We start from the raw sequence: 19,875 nt of genomic DNA, 5'->3' as shown, positions 1-19,875 counted from the left end.
TTAAAGGGTGTAATTAGATTATTCACAACTCGAAAAATAAATGCTTGAGGGGATGGATGTCCCATTCTTTGTGATGTGATTATTTAACTCTGTATGTCTGTATCAAAACATCTTGTTTATGTTATAAATATATACACCTATGTACCCACAAAAATTAAAAATTAAATTATGACACTTGACTCAATTTGAATTTTGGGTAGGTAATGTTATTTGTATAAATACCTTCCAATACTTGCTTAAACACATTACACACAAATATGCAAATATTGCTTAGCTATACTAAAATGTTATTCATTGCTCATCCCAATTTTAAACTTCACTGTGTTCCTTATATTTTCTTTCAGTAAATCTGACACATTCATTTTAGAAGTATCATAGGATTTACAATAACATTGTACAGATGTGAAGAAAAAAGAATAAAATAAAAATCCTTAGAGGTCATATGGGTTGGTAAGAGTATAAAAGAAAACTGAGTCCCATATGATACATCAAAAACATAAATCACGATGTACATCTCAGCTCTCACCAGGAGACGTGGCAACCAGATTGTCCTTGGGCTGAGGGTGAAGTCCCTGAGCACTCTCAGAGACAGACAATGCAAATCAAGTTCATTCTCACTGTGCTTGCTTAACCTTCAAAATTGTGTAAGTCCCTAAGCATATACATAATCATGAGTAGTTATGGGGAAAATAACATCATTAAATGTACCAAAACAAAAGACTGATCACAAATACTGCAGATGTTTAGATCAGATGTCTGAAGCAAAGAAAGAGTAATAAAAAATAATTTAAAGAAAATAGAGCTTGATAAATCTGTTTCTTCATCTTCATAATAATGTCAAATTTGTTGAGATTTTTTTAAATGGCAAGATTTGTCTACAGATCTTTGTACTTTGGCTTAAATTAAATGTATATACAACTTATATAATAAAATACTGGGCTGTTTTATTATATTGATTTCTTGGTCAACACTACTTTGATCATATTCTATAAACGGCACTGTGAGACCTATCACTGGTTATCAACAACATAAAGTGATTATGAGAGTTTCATGTGACAGATGAAGGAAGGTTGGTTAGTGCAGTGGCAATAGTTGGCAACCTGAGAAACTGAGCTCACAATTTTAGAAAAGTATTATTCTTTCTCACTAGATGTTTCCATGAAAAGAACTTTGTGAAATGCAGGAATGCCAAAAGAATAATTATAAGACAATAACCAAATAACTAAAATACATCTCAATTTCTCTGACAATTTAACTTAATGCAGGGTGTAGCCAGAATCACAATGTTTACTAACATAGACATTTATGATCTTGAGACATTTAATTCTTAGCTCGTTGAGGAAAAACGTAGTACAAAACTGTTATTGCAGAGATAAAAGACAGAAAACAGTGGAAGGGCTTGATCACAAGTCATATGTTACAATTTTTGGAAACCTCTAAAAATCCTGCCTGGTGATAGGTTTTTCTTATCTCATTATTGAAGAATATATGAGCAGGCAGGGCATGGTGGCTCAAACCTGTAATCCCAGCACTTTGGGAGGCCAATGTTGGAGGATCACTTGAGGCCAGGAGCTCAAGACTAGCCTGGGCAACATAGCAAGACCGTGTCTCTACAATTTCTTTTTAAGCTAGCCGACTGTGGCGGCGTATGACTGTAGTCCCAGCCACTAGGGAGGCTGAGGTGGGAGAACGGCTTGAGCTTAGGTGTTTGAATCTGGAGTGATCTGTGATTGTGCCACTGCACTCCAGCAAGAATGACAGAGCTAGATCCTGTGTACAAATATACACATATTGTATATATTGTCAATGACCAGTCACAGGTCTTACAATGCTCTTTATACAATATGGTAAAAATGATCTTGACAAAGAAATTATCACAATAATAAAATCCCTGTGTGTTATTTTATTAAGTTGTTCATAAATTTAATGTAAATGAGGTATAGTAATGAAGATCTGTAGACAAATCATGTCATTTATTTTTTTAATCTCAACATAATGTAACTTTTTTTTTTTTTTTTTTTTTTTGAGATAGAGTCTTACTCTGCCGCCCAGGCTGAAGTGCAGTGGCTAGATCTCGGCTCACTGCAACCTCCACCACCCTGGTTCAAGCGATTCCTCCTCTGCCTCAGCCTCCCGAGTAACTGGGATTACAGGTTCCTGCCACCGTGCCTGGCTAACTTTTGTATTTTTAGTAGAGATGGGGTTTCATCTTGACTAGGCTGGTCTTAAACTCCTGACCTCGTGATCCACTGGCCTCGGCCTCCCAAAGTACTGGGATTACAGATGTAAGCCACCACGCCCAGCCAACATTTCTTTTTTAAAAGTGTGCAAGCTCTTTGACCATCATGTCTCTGTGCATCACTGCGATAAGATAACCAGAGCAACTGTTTCCACCGTGGAGTTGGGAGGAGATAAAGACACATCCATTGAGCTTTGGGTGCTCCTATCAGGATCAGGGAGGTCCCTGCCCTCTGATTTTCTCTCTCTTACATGTGCAAAGTACAGAGATTTTTATCATGAATAATTTTAAGAGAAATTAACAATTCTATAATGTTCAAGGACATGCGGGTTTTCTATTGATCATGTTTCTCCTTGATATTTTTAGGCCCTGGCGGCCACCCGCAAATGAATAATCTCTATCATCATCATGTGTTCCTTTGTGTTTTAACCTTTCCTGATTCCATTCTCTCTACATTTTGAATAGACACCAGAAAACCCTATCCCTACCATATGCAAAAAAAACCCCCTAAAATTATAAATATTAACATTTACAAGTCACATTTGTGAATATATATTTTAATTAGAAAATTACAATTTTAAACTTTCAGAGGAAACGGTAGTAATATAAAACAGAGGACATTTTTATAATAAGGAACTTATATTTCACAAATTATTATTCTCTCATCATCAAATAGTGTTACCTAAAGTAATATACAACCAATTTAATAAGTTTAGTTTTAAAAAACACAAAATTCGAAAACAATTAATACAATACTTGAAATCATGACGCATAGTGCCAGCCTCCCTTCAGGTAAAGTTCTATTAACTCTACAAAACTTTTATAAACGGCAGATGTTACATTTCCAGATAGCTTTGTGGTAACCAAAAAAGAATTGATTAGCAATTTTTATATCACATTGAGACAAAATATTTGTGATAAATATTGTTATGTATTCAAAACATCTCATGTATTAAGAAATCATACCTTAGATGGGGCCAAGCTGGCCGATTAGAAGCAGCTGTGGCCTGTGGCTCTCACGGGGAGCAGTGAAAACTGCGAGTGAATTCTGCACCTTCAACTGAGGTATCCAGGTTCTTGCACTGCGACTGACTAGGCAGACAGCTCGACCCACAGAGAGTGAGGAAACGCAAGTGGGGCGATGGCCCACCCAGGTGTGGCACGGAGCTAGGGGAGCCCCCACTCGCAGCCAAGGGAGGCTGTGAGGGATTGTGCGACTCTGCCCGGGAAACCATGCTTCTCCCACGGATCTTTGCAACCTGCAGATCAGGAGGTCCCCTGGTGAGCTCAGCCATGGCCTTGGGTCTGAAGCACAGAGCTGTGTGGAGTCTCGGCGGAGTGCTCGCTGGCTCACTGGGGCATGCGTGGAAACCCAGGAGTTTTGCATCCTCTGCCCCGAGAATTCCAGCAAAGCAGGAGATAAATCCATGCATTTCCATAGGAAGGAGGCTGAATCCAAGGAGCCAAGTGACAGACATCATTCTGAGGCCCCACTCCCACAGCACCTCACAAGACCCATTGGCTTGGAATTCCAGCTGGCCAGCGGCAGCAGGCTGGAGACAGCCGGAAATGGGCCGAGTTCCCGGGGGAGGGCAGCCGCTCTATCTGTGGTTTGAGTTGGCCGCTCCAGCCTGCTGGCACCAGGGACCAGGAGGAGTTCCCCATAACACAGCACAGTTGCTGAGCCTGATCGTGGCCAGGCTGCTTCTTTAAGTGAGACCAAAATCCATCCCTCCTCATTGGACAGGGCCTCCCCATCGGAATTTTAGCAACTCCAGACAGAGTTCTATGGACAGAACTCCGATTTCTCCCTGGGATGAAGTCCCCAGGGAGAGGGGTAGCTGCTGTCTCCCCAGTTCAGCCGACTCAGCCTTTCCAGCCTGCTGGCTCTGGAGACTCCCGGGGATCAGCACAGCACACCTGCTCTGCCAAAGGGCAGCCAGACTGCTTCTTTAAGCAGTCCCTGATCCTGTTCCTCCTGACTGGGCAAGACCTCCCAAAAGGGGTCTCCAGATACCTCCTACAGGAGCATTCCAGCTGGCATCAAGTCGGTACCCCCTTGGACTGGTGCTCCCAGAGGAAGGATCAGGCTGCCATCTCGGCTGTTTCACAGCCTTCACTGGTGATACCTCCAGGTGCAGGAGAGACTGAGGTGACTAGGGTCCAGAGTGAACCCCCAGAAAACCACAGCAGCCCTAGGGAAGAGTGGTCTGACTGTTAAAAACAAGCAGAAAGCAACAACAATATCAACAAAAAAGACCCCACAAAAACCCCATTCAAAGGTCAGCAATGTCAAAGATCAAAGGCAGATAAGCCCACAAAGATGAGAAAGCATCAACACAAAACGCTGAAAACTCAAAAAGGCAGAATGCCTCTTCTCCTCTAAATGACAACAGCACCTCTCCAGCAAGGGCACAGAACTGACCCCAGGCTGAGATGGCTGAATTGACAAAAGTAGGCTTTAGGAGGTGGGTAATAACAAACCTCATTGAGCTAAAGAAGCACGTTCTAACTTAATGCAAGGAAGCTAAAAATCATAAAAAAAATTACAGAAGCTGATAACCAGAATATTCAGTTTAGAGAGGAACATAACTGACCTGATGGAGGTGAGAAACACAACACAAGAACTTCACAACCACAAGTATCACTAGCAGAACAGGCCAAGTGGAGGAAAGAATCTCAGAGCTTAAAAACCATCTGTCTAAGACAGGAAGAGAATAATAGAGAAAAAAGAACAGAGAAGAATAGAAAAAAAAGACCAAAAAACAATGAACAAAACCTTCAAGAAATATGGGATTATGTAAAAAGACTGAACCTAAGACTGATAAGGGTACCTTGACCCACCACGATCAAGATGGCTTCATCCCTAGGATACAAGATTGGCTCAACAGGCAAATCTATAAATGTAATTACTCACATAAACAGAACTAAACACAAAAACAACACGATTATCTCAACATATGCAGAAAAGGCCTTCAATAAAATTAAACATCCCTTCATGTCAAAAACTCTCAATAAACTAGCTATTGAAGGATCACACCTCTAAAGAATAAGAGCCATATATGACAAACCCACAGCCAATATCATACTGAATGAGCAAAAGCTGGAAGCATTCCCCTTGAAAACTGGCACAAGACAAGGATGGCCTCTCTCACCACTCCTGTTCAACATAGTACTGGGATTTCTGGCCAGGGCAATCAGGCAGGAGAAAGAAATAAAGGTATTTAAATAGGAAGAGAGGAAGTCAAATTATCTTTGTTTGCAGATGACATGATCCTGTATCTAGAAAACCCCATCTCAGCCCAAAAGCTTCTTAAGCTGATGAACCACATCAACAGAATCTCAGGATACAAAATCAATGTGCAAAAATCGCTAGTATTCCTATACACCAGCAACAGGCAAGTAGAGAGCCAAATCATGAATGAACTTCATTCACAATTGCTACAAAGATAATAAAATACATAGGAATACAGCTAACAAGCAAAGCAAAGAACCTCTTCAAGGAGGACTACAAACCACTGCCCAGAGAAATCAGATAGGACACAAGCAAATGGAGAAGCATTCTGTGCTCATGGATAGGGAAGAATTAATTCATGAAAATGGCCATACTGCCCAAAGTAATTTATAAAAGAATTCAATGCTATTCCCATTAAACTACCAATGACATTCTTCACAGAATTAGAAGAAACTATTTTATAATTCTCATGAACCAAAAAAGAGCCCAAATAGCCAGGACAATTCTAAGCAAAAAGAACAAAGCTGGAGGCATCACACTACCCAACTTCAAACTATACTATAAGGCTACAGTAACAAAAACAGCATGGTACTGGTACAAAAACAGACACATAGACCAATGAAACAGAATAGAAAACTCTGAAATAAGACCATACACATACAACCATCTGATCTTTGACAAACCTGACAAACACAAGCAATGGGGAAAGGATTCCTTATTTAATAAATCATGTTGGGAAAACTGGCTAGCCATATGCAGAAAACTGAAACTGGACATCTTCCTTACACCTTATACAAAAAAATAACTCAAGATGGAATAAAGACTTAAACGTAAGACCTAAAACTATACCCTGAAAGAAAACCTAGGCAATACCATTCAGGACATAGGTGTGGGCAAAGACTTTACGACTAAAACACCAAAAGCAATGGCAACAAAAGCCAAAATTGACAAATGGGATCTAATTAAACTAAAGAGCTTCTGCACAGTAAAATAAACTGTCATCAGAGTGAACAGACAACCTACAGCAGATTGGGAGGAAATTTTTGCAATCTGTCTGACAAAGGGCTAATATCCAGAATCTACAAAGAACTTAAACAAATTTACAAGAAAAAACCCCATCAAAAAGTAGGCAAAGGAAATGACAGACACTTCTCAGAAGAAGACATTTATGTGGCCAACAAACATATGAAAAAAAAGCTCATCATCACTGGTCATTAGATACATGCAAATCAAAACCACAATGAGATACCATCTCACACCAGTTAGAATGGCGATTATTAAAAAGTCAGGAAACAATAGATGCTGACGAGGCTGTGGAGAAATAGGAATGCTTTTACACTGTTGGTAGGAGTGTAAATTAGGTCAGTCATTATGGAAGACAGTGTGACAATTCCTCAAGGATCTAGAACCAGAAATACCATTTGACCCAGCAATCCCATTACGGGGTATATACCCAAAGCATTATAAGTTATTATACTATAAAGACACATGCACTGTATGTTTATTTCAGCACTGTTCACAATAGCAAAGACTTGGAACCAACCCAAATTCCCATCAATGATAAAGAAAATGTGGCACATATACACCATGGAATACTATGCATTTATGTCCTTTCCAGGGACATGGATAAAGCTGGAAACCATCATTCTCAGCAAACTAACACAAGAAAACAAAACCAGGCCAGGAGCAGTGGCTCACGCCTGTAGTCTCAGAACTTTGGGAGGCCGAGGTGGGCAGATCACCTGAGGTGGGGAGTTTGAGACCAGCCTGACCAACATGGAGAAACCCCATCTCTACTAAAAATACAAACAATTAGCCAGGCATGTTGGCACATGCCTGTAATCCTAGCTACTTGGGAGGCTGAGGCAGGAGAGTCACTTGAACCCGGGAGGCAGAGGTTGCGGTAACCCAAGATCATGCCATTGCACTCCAACCTGGGCAACAAGAGTGGAATTTTGTCTCAAAAAAAAAAAAAAAAAAGAAAAGAAAGAAAGAAAAAGAAAAGAAAACCAAACACTGCAAGTTCTCACTCATAAGTGGGAGTTGAACAATGAGAACCACATGGACACGGGGAGGGGAACATCACACACTGGGGCCTGTCGAGGGGTAGGAGGCTAGGGGAGGAATAGCATTAGGAGAAATACCTAATGTAGATGATGGGTTGATGGGTGCAGCAAATTACCATGGCACTTGTACACCTATGTAACAAACCAGCATGCTCTGCCCATGTATCCCAGAACTTAAAGTACAACAAAGAAAACTTTACATAAATGCATAAAGTCTAGAACAGCTAATATATTCTAATGAAATGTCAACTATAATCCCAGCTCAAAGAGAACACCATGAAATTATGAAGGGCTTTCCACAAATCTCTAAATTTATGTCCTCATAAGATTACATTTCTATTTCTTCTTGAATAATTTCCTTATTTTAGCTATGATTTAGTGATAGTAAGATGGTATGAGGAGAAAATTCTCCTAACATTCCATTGAGAAAATTCTGCCTCATTTCACCACACACCTGAGTCTTAAGCAGTCACTTCTAATGTAGCTGAATAATAGATACTCACCCAGCTGAGTCTATGAGTTGCATCCATGTATGTGAGATACGGAACCCAAGGAGTGGTAATAAGCTGGGAATGCCATCAGCTCATCTTCCTTCAGGGCTATATTTGTCATTGTTACTTGTAGAAGCAGGACAGCCCTGGCATTGGGATTGGTAGAAACAGAGTATCAAAGGGAAAACTGAACTTCCCTAATTTTTGGAAAACAGCAGATTGGAAACAGACAGGCTCCAACGTTTTCCATGTGTGAGGTCATTGTTCCAGGTAGCCTTGCTCAGGACCACATTTCTTGTCAGCAAAACAGAAGTCAAATGATATTTCTACCTTCCAAGAGAATAGAACATAATGTCAGATTTTCTCATGGATTCCCACAAGTTCAAGAAAGTTTCATGGCCTTATCTAACTGCTTAAGCATTTCAACTAAAAAATTATTTGTCTTTCAAATACACAGGAATCTGTTTGGAAAAATTTTAACCACAAAAAGTTGGAATTCTAAAGTAAAAAATGCATAAGGCCATCAAAATTTTTTACAGCTTTTAATTTAGATGTCAACAGGGGAAAAAAAACATTCTCTGAAGTTTGCTTTTATACCATTAAAGACTTATTTTTTATTACCAGCAATACAGGGCGATTCATTCAGGTTGAATCTTGAAGGTAAACTTTAACTTAATTTTAAGTTTTGGCTAATTTTTAAGCATTTATCAGTCACCTACCATGATTTCATCTCAGAAACCAAGATGTCAATTTCATTTAGACCTTTGAAATGTTAAAACAGAAGGTTAAATGCTTCAAAATAATATTCATATAGAGGCTTACATATGTGGACCAAGAATCTCCATGTATTACAAAGTTTATGAGAACATAACAAATGTTGATACACACATTTAATTCTGAAATAAAAACTTACAACAAATAAAACTAACAAATCAAGAAAATTTTGTAGGTTACACATTTTATGTCTCAAAATATAGGTATTAAACACTCAAGGATGGATAAAAGAAGAAATCACAAGAGAAAATAGAAAATATCTAGAGACAAATTAAAAATATGAAATACCAAAAGTTGAGATACATCAAAACAGTACCATAAGGGAAAAATTTATAGCCAAAAATGATTAAAAAATAAGATACCGAATCAACAACTTTACTCTTAAGGAACTAAAAACAGAGGGAAAAAGAGGGACTACTAAAAGAGGGACAACTAAAAGCTAGCAAAATTTAAAAAATGATAAAGATAGCAGTGGAAATAAGTGAAATAGAGAACAGAAAAACAATATCAAAAATCAACAAAACCAAGTTTTTTCTCCGAAAAAGACCAAAACTGACAAAATTTTATCTAGATTGACTAAGAAGAAAAAGGGAATACTCAAATTACTAAACTCAAAAATAAAATGGGTACATTACTAACAAATTTTTGGAGTAAACAAAGGATGTAGGAGAGTACCATAAGGAACTATACACTAAAAAAATTGAATAACCTAAATAAAATGAACAAATTCCTAGAAACAAAAAACCTACTAAGACTGAATCGGAAAAGTTGAATAAACCTATTTAGCAAGGAGAGTCAGCAAGAAGATGGCATCAGTAATCAAAAACCCAGCAACAAAGAAAAGCCTGGACCAGATGGCTTCACTGTTGAATTCTACCCAACGTTTAAAGCAGAATTAACACCAGTTTTTCTCAAAGTTTTTCAAAACGTTGAAGAGGAGGTAACATTTTCTAACTTATTACATGAGGCCAGTATTACCCTGACACCAAGCCAGACAAAAGCACCATAAGAAAACTACAAACATCCCTTACAAATGCCGATGCAAAAATCCTAAAATACCAGCAACTCAAACTTAGCAGTACATTAAAAGGATTATACACTATGAATGAGTATAATTGACTCCTGAAATAAAATTATGTTCCAACACATGAAAATCAGCGTAATATCACATTAACATAAAGGAAAGAAACCTCATGTGATCATTTTAATCAAAGAAAAAGCATTTGTCAAAATTTAACCCACATTCATGATAAAATATACTTAAGCTATAATAAGGAATAAAACACCTTAACATAAGGTTATATTTAAAAAAACACACAGCTAACATTATAATGAAAGACTGAAAGCTTTTACCCTAAGAGCAAAATCAAGGATGCCTGCTTTTACTACTTCTATTTAATATAGTACTGAAGGTTCTAGTTAGTTAAAATAAGGCAAGTAAAATAATAAAAGTTATTTCAATTTTTAAAAGTAAAATTTTCTGTTCGCAGATGACATAGTCTTATATATTAAAAATATTTTAGTTTCTGTGAGATAAACTATCAGATGCAATGAATAACATTCAGCAAAACTTCAGGATACAAAATCAACACAAAAATCAGTTGTATTTCTACAATAACAAACTATCTGAAGAAGAAATCAAGACAACACTATCATTTATGATAGCATCGGAAGAATAAAATACTTAGAAACCAACTTAACCAAGGAAATGAAAAACCTCTACGGCAAAACTATAAACATTGCAGAAAAGTATTAAAGATGACACAAATAAATGAAAAGACATCATGTGTTTATGGACTGGAAGACAAAACCTTGTCAAGATGCCATTGTTATCAATAATCAACTACAGATTCAATAAAATCACTATAAAAATTCTAATCTTTACAAAAATAGAAAAACCTATTCTAAAATTCCGATGAAATCTCAAAAAACCCCAAGTAGCCAAATCAATCTTAAAAACTAACAAAGTTAGAGGACTAACACCTAGTTTCAAACTTACTGTAATGCTTCAGTACCCAAAACAATGCTGTACCAGTATAGAGACAGACATAAAGACCAATGCAATAGAAATAAAGAACCAAAAAATATGGTCATGATTTTTCAACAAGGGAGTCAAAACTATTTAATGGGGAAAGGACGGTATATTTTTAAATGGTGTTAAAAATGAATATTTACATGGAACACAATAAAGTTGGACCCTTACTTTACACCGTATAAAAAACTTAATTTAAAATGGACCAAATATCTAATTGCAAGAGCTAAAACTATAAAACCGTTAGAAGAAAACATAGGAAAAATGTTTCATAACATAGAATCTGGCAATAATTTCTTGGATAAGACAGTGAAAGCACAGACAACAACAACAACAAAAATACATAAAAAGAACTTCATCACAGTGAGAAGCTTGTATGTATCTGAAGATACAATCAATAGATTAAAAATAAATTCACGGAGGGAAAGAAAATATTCACACATTATATATTTGATAAGTAACTAATATACAGGCTATATAAAGACCTCAGCAACAACAGCAAAACAAACTTAAACATAAGCAAAGGTTTTAAAATACACATTTATCTAAAGAAGATATACAAATGACCAGTAAGCACAGTACAAGGTGCTCAGCATCACTAATCGTGAGAAAAAAGTAAATCCAAACCACAATGCAATACCAACTGACATATGTAAGCACAGCTGCCATCAAAAAAACCATCACCAGCAAACCAAAACAACAAAGCCCCAGAGAACAGCAAATGCTGGATGTGGAGAAGTCAGGACTCCTGCACACTGCTGGTGGGAAAGTAAGACGGCACAGCCACTGTGGAAAACAGTAATCACCATATGATCCAGTAATTCCACATCTGGGTATATACTCCAAAAAACTGAAAGTGGGAATTTGCACACCCCTGTTTATAGCAACATTCACAAGAGCCAAAGGGTAGAAAAAGCCCAAATGTCCATCTACAGATGAATGGATAAGCAGATATGATCAATACACACAATGATATATTATTCAGCCTTAAAAAGAATTCTAATACATGCTACAACATAAACCTTGAAAAGATTAAAACAAAAAAATGCAAATACTCTATGCTTTCCACTTCTATAGTGTACCTAGAGCAATTAAATTCATAGACACAAAGTAGGATGTGGTTTCCAGGGGATGGGGTGGGGGAAGGGAAAGGGGAGCTATTGTTCCGTGGATACAGAGTTTCACCTTGGGATGATAACACAGGTTTGGAATGGATAGTGGTGATAGTTACACAACAATGTATTTATACTTAATGTACTTAAATTTTCTGTTATACATATTTTACCACAGTAAAAAAATTAGCAAATATTTAAAAATCTACATGTTTCTTTGAACTGTTTCTTTACATCCCTTGTCCATTTTTCAATTTGGCTGTTGGTCTTTCAATAATTTATGATAGCTATATCCTAAATTAGCTTTTTGTGTATATATATATTATATATAAATTATATAAAATATATATTTTCGTATGTTTTTGTATACAATATATTTTTGTATACATTTTTGTATACATTATATAAAATATATTAAATATATATATTATATATATTACCCAAATTAGCTTTTTGTCTGTCATGTATATTGCAGATCTGTTTCCCCAGTCTGTTGACTTTTGACTTTGAGGCATTATTCTCGCCTATAAAGTTTTAATTTTTATGGAGTCAAATGCGTCAGTCTTCCATTCAAAGACTTATTTATGGGTTTGGTGTTTCAGTTTAGGATGATAAAGAAGTTGTAGATATAGATAAAGGAGATGGTTGTACAACACATTACACTGGATGCCACTCAACTGTACATTTAAACATGGTAAAAATGGTAAGTTATGTTGTATATATCTTACCACCAAAAAAGGGCCAGGCTTACATGTTTATATGTTAGGGGTTTGGAGTAACCCTAACATTTATTCCCCTCCAGGGCTCTAATTTATAAAACACCCACACAAGGAAAGTAGACACTGACTTCAGAAATCTTACAAGTCCCACAGCAGGGGCTGCCTGGGAAAGCAGAGGTGGAAAAAGTCACATAAACTTGAGGTCTATGTGAGACCTCCCCATCCCCTACTCTCGAATCAGATGGAGGAAGGCATGCATGCAGGCTGAGCTGGAGAGATGAGCTGGGGTGGGCAAACAGTCCTCCCATGACCCTAGACCTTAAGTGCTCCCACATGCTCCCAGGCATGTATCAAACCAAGAAAGCAGGCTATGAGGGCAACACATCTACCTGTATACAGGGAGCTATGAAATATCTGAGCTGAGCAAGTGATGCACAAGGAGATGGAAGCAGTCTGACCTTTACACAGTGACCTGGCTCAAATAATTTCAGGCTCTCATTAATCAGGCGAGCTCCGCTTTCTCTCTGAGGTAGGTAAACTTGAGGGGGTAAAGTGGGAGTTGGGGATAACGGAAAAGAAAGCCTGGCAGTATTTCTTCTAACGCTGTTATAAATAAAAAGTAAAACATAAATGCCCTTTCTCAGGGCCCAAATGTTAGGTGAAAAAATGTGTGTCATCTCAGTCATGTGATGTGGGCTTTAGCAGAGCAGTACACACATGGTCATTTATCCTTTCCCTCTGCATGTTGTGTGCTTTTTCAGTTTTATAATGTACCTGATCCATGTGTTTCATCATACTAGCTGCAAACAAGGCCACTGAATGTCACACCAAGAGGCCAGCATGTCTGTGAAGGGCAGAAACTGGAGCAGCCAAACAGCTGGAAGAGGCCAGCTAGTAAGTACCCAATCACACTCCATAGAGGAATCCACACTTACAAGATAGGCAAGTGTCAGGCTACCTCAGTAGTTATCCCCCCAAATAAAAAAAACAAGTAACCCTTCCAGGGAACATGTGTGTGTGTACACACAAAAGTACATGCACAGGGGAAAGGCTGGGAAGGAACCAAATCCACCTCTGAACACCAGTTACTTGTGGGGAAGGGGCAGGTGAAGCCAACCGTCAGCATTACTCACCTTTTCAACTGATGAGCTTGCATCAATTTTGGCAATTTCTCATAAAAAGGCCATTTTCACTCCTTGGGTGATCACCCAGGTCCTGCAAAACTGAGCCACCAACAACCACCTGCACCATTTCCCATGAGGCCAAATAATGGCTTCCCTCAAAGCTCAGCCCTCCCACCCACTTCCCAGTCCTGTCCCATGCAGGGGGCTACTGGCCTCCTGGGGTACAGGAGTCCAGGCCAAACCCAACCCACAGATGGTTGGTGAAACCAGCACATATCCAAGGGCCTTTCCCCCACCTGGGCCATGTGTCCACTGCATAGATATGCCTGTGCTTGCTCCCCTAGGACAGAGACTCCCTTGTCTTCAGTTGGAATGAGGGATGGGGAGATTTGATGGTGTCCTGTACAGGTTAGATGTTAATCTGATGTGGTGCTCTTGGAGAAGCTTGCCTGAGTTAGGCACTTTCTCAGCACGTGGTGTGTGCTGCCCCTTCAAGCTGCAGGAGTCCCAGAAGGTAAGTGCTACTGCAATCCCCATTTAGTGAACAGAGGTCAGGTGAGCTGCAGCTGGCCAAGCAGCTGCTAAGTAGCCAACAGACTGGATCTGCATCTCACTTGCAGAGGCCCTGCCTGGCTGCTGGGACTGCCCTGAGACTGCCTTCTCCTCCTCTTACCTCCACAGCTCTCCCGGCTTCTATCCACAGCTGTGCTTCAGGTGGGGAACACCTATGGATGCACCAGGGTGCAACTACTCAGAGTCCAGCGTGCAGAAGGGCCCTGGCTCCATGCTGTTTCCATATCCAAGCCCAAGCACATCTAGAGCTTCAGTAAATCTAAGCCTCCCTGAATTCCCTGCAAGACTAAACTGAGCCTACAACCCCCACCACTCTGGTTAGCTGCCAGTCCCAGCCCCTGTTCCCTCCTGGGCCCCTGTCTGTACAGTTCTGAAGTCCTACAAGAATGTTGAGATCCTAAGCCAACTCTCACCCAAAGAGGTAAACAACCAGGGGCCTCCAGGGGTAGAGAACATACCCAGACAGGTTCTGCTGCCTGTAGGCTTGACGTCCTTCCCCCACAACACGCCATGCTTGCCAGGCTGGAAGACGGGCTCCGGAAACTCCGGAAACTCGGGAAACCTGGGCCTGTAGCTGGCATGTGGAAAAGAGGCCTGGAAAAGCACCACTCCTGTCCATGAAGCCCCACATGGAACCAGATAATTGGGAAATACATGGGCACCAAGGCTGACCCCCACACCTCAGACCCAGGTGAGAACTGCAGCGGTGACTTGCCCCCTCTACCACTGGCTGTACCATTACAGGATGGAGAAACATCTAGCCCCACGCGTGAGTGGAAACACTAGGTGTGGGCAGGTTCCAGTGGCTGCTGCAGCTGAACCTTCCCAACCAGGTCCATGCAAGGCCATCTCAGATGGGTGCGCACCTGGGTTGGGCAAGGACACCCCTCAGAGAGTGAGAGCCACTGAGGAGGGTTGTCACAAAGGCCCCTTTTCCTGCTCTGAGAACAGGTTGGGGGAGTATGGGGGACCTCTGCCACCTCCCAGCTGCTTCCAGGAGCCACTTCTTTCAAGATGAGGCACTCTCCTGCCTACCTGTTCCCATTTGGCTGCAATAGACCATTGCCAACATTCAGAGAACAAAAAGGGCCCTCACCTGTTTTCCATGACACATCAGAGGCAAGTGGGTACACCCAGGGGACCTGGAGTAGAACCTGTACGTCTGCCCACCCCCAGGCTATGCTGGCTTCATCTTATCTGTGTGATGGGGGTGGGGGTGGGGGTGGGGGTGGGGGTGGGGGTGGGGGTGGGGGTTACCAAGGGGTCATCACACAGGCCATAGACAAGTTCTTCAAGAGCCAGGTAGAAGAAACACTGTCCGTGTAGGCTGCCCAGCACCCAGCTCACCCACACACCTCTTATTTGAAGCTTCCCCAAAGCAGGCTTTGCAGTCCAGGCTCCCCAAGAAGCCTGGGGAGGAGACTCTGCCAGGCTGAAGGGCCTGTACCCAAAGGTGCCTCCCTCATCAGGCTCATCCTGATAGTCTGGGATGAGTTTTGCCCTGAAGTTTGGGAAGGAGACTCTGCCAGCCTAAAGGGCCTGTCCCCAAAGGTGCCACCCTCACCAATCTCATCCTGACAATCTTGGGTTATTTTTGCCCTGAAGTTTTAGAGTTGGGGACAGGGAGACAGACAGTACACGTTAGCCTCCTTCCCAGAGAGCATCAGCCCTCCAGACTGGGGCAGGTCAGACCTCCACTCAGGCATTTTTCTCACTAGTTGCCAATTGGGGGAAGCAGCATTTGTGAGCACCTGCCTGTCTCCCCAGGTCCTGTTCAGAAACCCCATCTGCGCCTTTGGAGAGACTGCCCTAAGCATGCAGGCCCAGCAACTGGATCTACAGCCCCCACGACCTAATCCCCTTCTACACAGGGTTCAGTCCATGTGAGTATACACTGGGCTTGATTCCTGCCAGATATCCCATGCCCACCTCGTTAAGAGAATGAGGCTACACAAACACACCCAGGCCGTCATGGTGATGGAGTGGCTGGGGTCCCACTTGCCCAGCCTTCATTGCTGGTTCAGAGCCAGCTGTCTGACCACATTCCTACCCCGAGATGAGACTTTGGGGACATTGTCCACTGGGGTCACTGACCACTTTTAAAGTTCCAGAAACAGAGGACCAGCTGGTCCCCTAGAAGTTTGGTACATGGGATAAGCCAAGGCTTGCCTTCAAGAACAGGCTTTCCACCATGTAGTTGCCCAAGGCCCAGGGCATCCCCAAGTTCGTGTGAAGCCTGCCTGCCATGTCCACAGCCCATGCCGACCCCTCCTGGAGCCACTGGAATACTTGTTCCTGGGCGTGTGATAAGCCCAGACAGCTTCAGCCTTGCAGGACAACTATGCGCATCTGGCAGCAGTAGTGCCAGAGGGCCCATAGAAAGAAGTCGGAGGTGAAACCAGATGCTATGAGAATACTTTTAGGCAAAACCGCATACTATAAAAATGCTTTAAAATGCAGGAGGAGATGTGAAGACACAAACAAACAAGTGCATAGTGACACATGGCTGTCAGAACACAGTAAAGAATCCACACTGCTTCCCCCCTTTACCTAGAAAAGGAAAGTTCTAGGCCACCTCCTCAGCATCCTCCTCAAACTCCTCCTCGGCTGTGGCATCCTGATATTGCTGATATTCAGACACCAGGTCGTTCATGTTGCTCTCGGCCTCGGTGAATTCCGTCTCATCCATGCCCTCGCCTGTGTACCAGTGGAGGAAGGCCTTGCGCCTGAGCATTGCTGTAAACTGCTGAGACACGCCTGAAGCGTTCCTGGATGGCTGTATTATTCCCAATGAAGGTGGCCGACATTTTCAGCCCCGGGGTGGGATGTCACAGACGGCTGTTTTTACGTTGTTGGGGAGCTAGTCAGCAAAGTAGCTGCTGTTCTTATCTTGAATGTTGAACATCTGTTCATCCACCTCCCTCATGGGCTGCGACCCCTGAAAATGGGGCCGCCGTCAGGCAGCGGCCGTGGCGGGGGTCGCAGGCCGCCATCATGTTCTTAGCATCAAACATCTGCCGGGTGAGCTCAGCCACGGTCAAGGCCCGGTACTGCTGGCTGCCCCGGCTGGTCAGTGGGGCGAAGCCGGGCATGAAGAAATGCAGCCGGGGAAACGGGACCATGTTCACGGCCAGCTTCCGCAGGTCGGCATTCAGCTGGCCTGGGAAGCGCAGGCACGTGGTGACCCCACTCATGGTCGCAGACACCAGGTGGTTCAGGTCACCATAGGTGGGTGTGGGCAGCTTTAGGGTCCTGGAACATATGTCATACAGCACTTCGTTATCTACGCAGAAGGTCTCATCCGCGTTCTCTATTAGCTGGTGGACTGAGAGGGTGGCGTTGTAGGGCTCCACCACGGTGTCCGACACCTTGGGCGAGGGCAGGATGCTGAATGTGTTTATGATCCTGTCTGGGTACTCCTCCTGGATCTTACTGAGCAGAAGGGTACCCATCCCAGACCCAGTCCCCCCACCCAGGGATTGGGTCAGCTGGAAACCCTGCAGGCAGTCACAGCTCTCAGCCTCCTTTCTGACAACATCCATCACTGACTCCATCAGCTCCGCGCCTTCCGTGTAGTGTCCCTTGGCCCAGTTGTTTCCCGCCCCACACTGACCTGTAAGTACAGCCAGTCACTCGATGGCCAGGTTTACGGTCATCAGTGGTCACCACCATAATGCAGAAAGGGCCAAGTGTCACGTGTGACGTGAAAGCACCATTCGCCCTGCAGGTGGAGCAAATGAAACCCCCTCCTCCAGAGTTACAGGACAGCAGCTTCCCCTGTTAGGAATTAAGTCAGGAGTCAAACATGAGACGGGTTAACAGAACTCGCTGCAGGTGGCTCCTGCCCATTTTCAGGGAAGGCAGTAGCCTCGGCCCCAGCTCAGCTCCCTGTAGGGAGTTTACATCAGTAGCTCCTCACCTTGAGGAGACACCCGGGCCTTCCTCCCAAAGCCCGTTTAGGAGAGGCGGATTGAGCGACTCCACTCAGAGGATACCAGGGTGTTCAGGGGCCCTGGCTCCACAGTTCCCACAGCGATGACCTTGGGCACTCCTGGATTTTGAGCTGCCCTGGCTAAGGAGCCCACCCCAGTCCTCGCCCGCAGCTCACCAAAGATGAAGTTGTCTGGCCTGAAGATCTGCCCGAAGGGCCCTGAGCGCACAGAGTCCATGGTGCCCGGCTCCAGATCCACGAGCACAGCGCGGGGCACGTACCTGCCACCTGAGTGGGGCGGGAGGGCATGAGCGAGGGGAGGGCCGCGTTCCCAGGAGGGCGGTGAGGGAAGGACGGGGGTCTCACCGCTGGCCTCGTTGTAGTACACGTTGATGTGCTCCAGCTGCAGGTGGCTGTCCCCGTGGTAGGTGCCAGTGGAGTCGATGGCGTGCTCATCAGAGATCACCTCCCAGAACTACCAGAGACGGGAGGGGCCAGACAGGCCAAGGCTCAGTTACGGAGGCGCCCCAGCCCCTCTCCCACCCCCACCCGCACCCCCATCCCTAGGCCGCCGCGTGCCTGGGGTCCACCCCGGCCGCCTCGCCAGCCGCCCAGTTCCACCGCGTCCCCAGCAGGGAGCCCAGGGGCCGCAATGCAGAGACACTGCCCCACCACTGCCAACTTCCCTGGCCACCGGGCAGGCCCGGGCTGGGCCCTCAGAGCCCCGACTGCCAACCTTGGCGCCGATCTGGTTCCCGCACTGCCCCGCCTGCGTGAGCACAATCTCCCTCACGGCCAAGGCGGGATCAGGGCGGCAGGAGAAGCGCGAGAAGGAGGAGCAGACAAGCAGCGACCCAGCCTGCCCACCGCCAACGCTTAAATAGCCCCGCACCCACCTCCCCCAGCCTCGGATTCGGATCCCAGAATAAGCAACAGCTTTACTTCTACACAGGTGCACCCACCTGTGAATCCCTTGGCGTTGAACGTCTGTTGGAAAGCTCAGGTGTCCTTCCTGTGGTCCTTTCCACGTTGGGGAAAGCTGCTCAGCTGCAGAACTTCCTCCCACGTCTTTAGTAAGACTAGATCCCTAGCTGAGCTGAAACTGAATTTTCCTCCCATGTGGGAGAGGAAGACTCTTGTTTCCATATTCACAGAGTGCCTTTGCACCTGTCCTAGATTGATGACATTTTTGTAATGGATGCATCCTTTCATCTATTAGGAGATCTGTGGTTAGGAAACGCCTTCCGTATGTTAACTCAACAGGACTTAATTATACGGTTTACTTTGGAGCAGTTCAAACCCGCAGTAAGCTATGGGTGTTAGAGATAGTAAGGCCTCTGACTTAGCTAGAGTCTTCTTTAGAGTAGAATTAGCCCTTTCACCTTTCCAGAGGACTGCGGTCTCCACGCCGAGTGAAGGTAATATTGGATTCTTAAAGCTGAGGATAAGTGTTGGGATACGCCTGCTGTGAAAGATGGGCCATTGTCACTTTGCAGGCTTTTAGATTACCCAAACTGAGGAGTTATTTCTTCTGGTAAACGTTTTCAGATGGGGTGGGGAATGCCTCAATCTAACCAGT

General features: G+C 43.3%; 1 pseudogene; it reads right to left on the bottom strand.

Moving 5' to 3' along the window:
- Window positions 1-2,723: 2,723 nt before the first annotated feature.
- On the bottom strand, window positions 2,724-18,584 carry LOC129031870 (tubulin beta-8 chain-like; annotated as a pseudogene).
- Between the last annotated feature and the right edge of the window lie 1,291 nt (window positions 18,585-19,875).

Source organism: Pongo pygmaeus, chromosome 11 (genome assembly GCF_028885625.2).
Source record: "Pongo pygmaeus isolate AG05252 chromosome 11, NHGRI_mPonPyg2-v2.0_pri, whole genome shotgun sequence".
Lineage (NCBI taxonomy): Eukaryota > Metazoa > Chordata > Mammalia > Primates > Hominidae > Pongo > Pongo pygmaeus.
The sequence above is the reverse complement of the archived record's forward strand: the minus strand, read 5'-3'. Positions and strand labels throughout refer to the sequence as shown.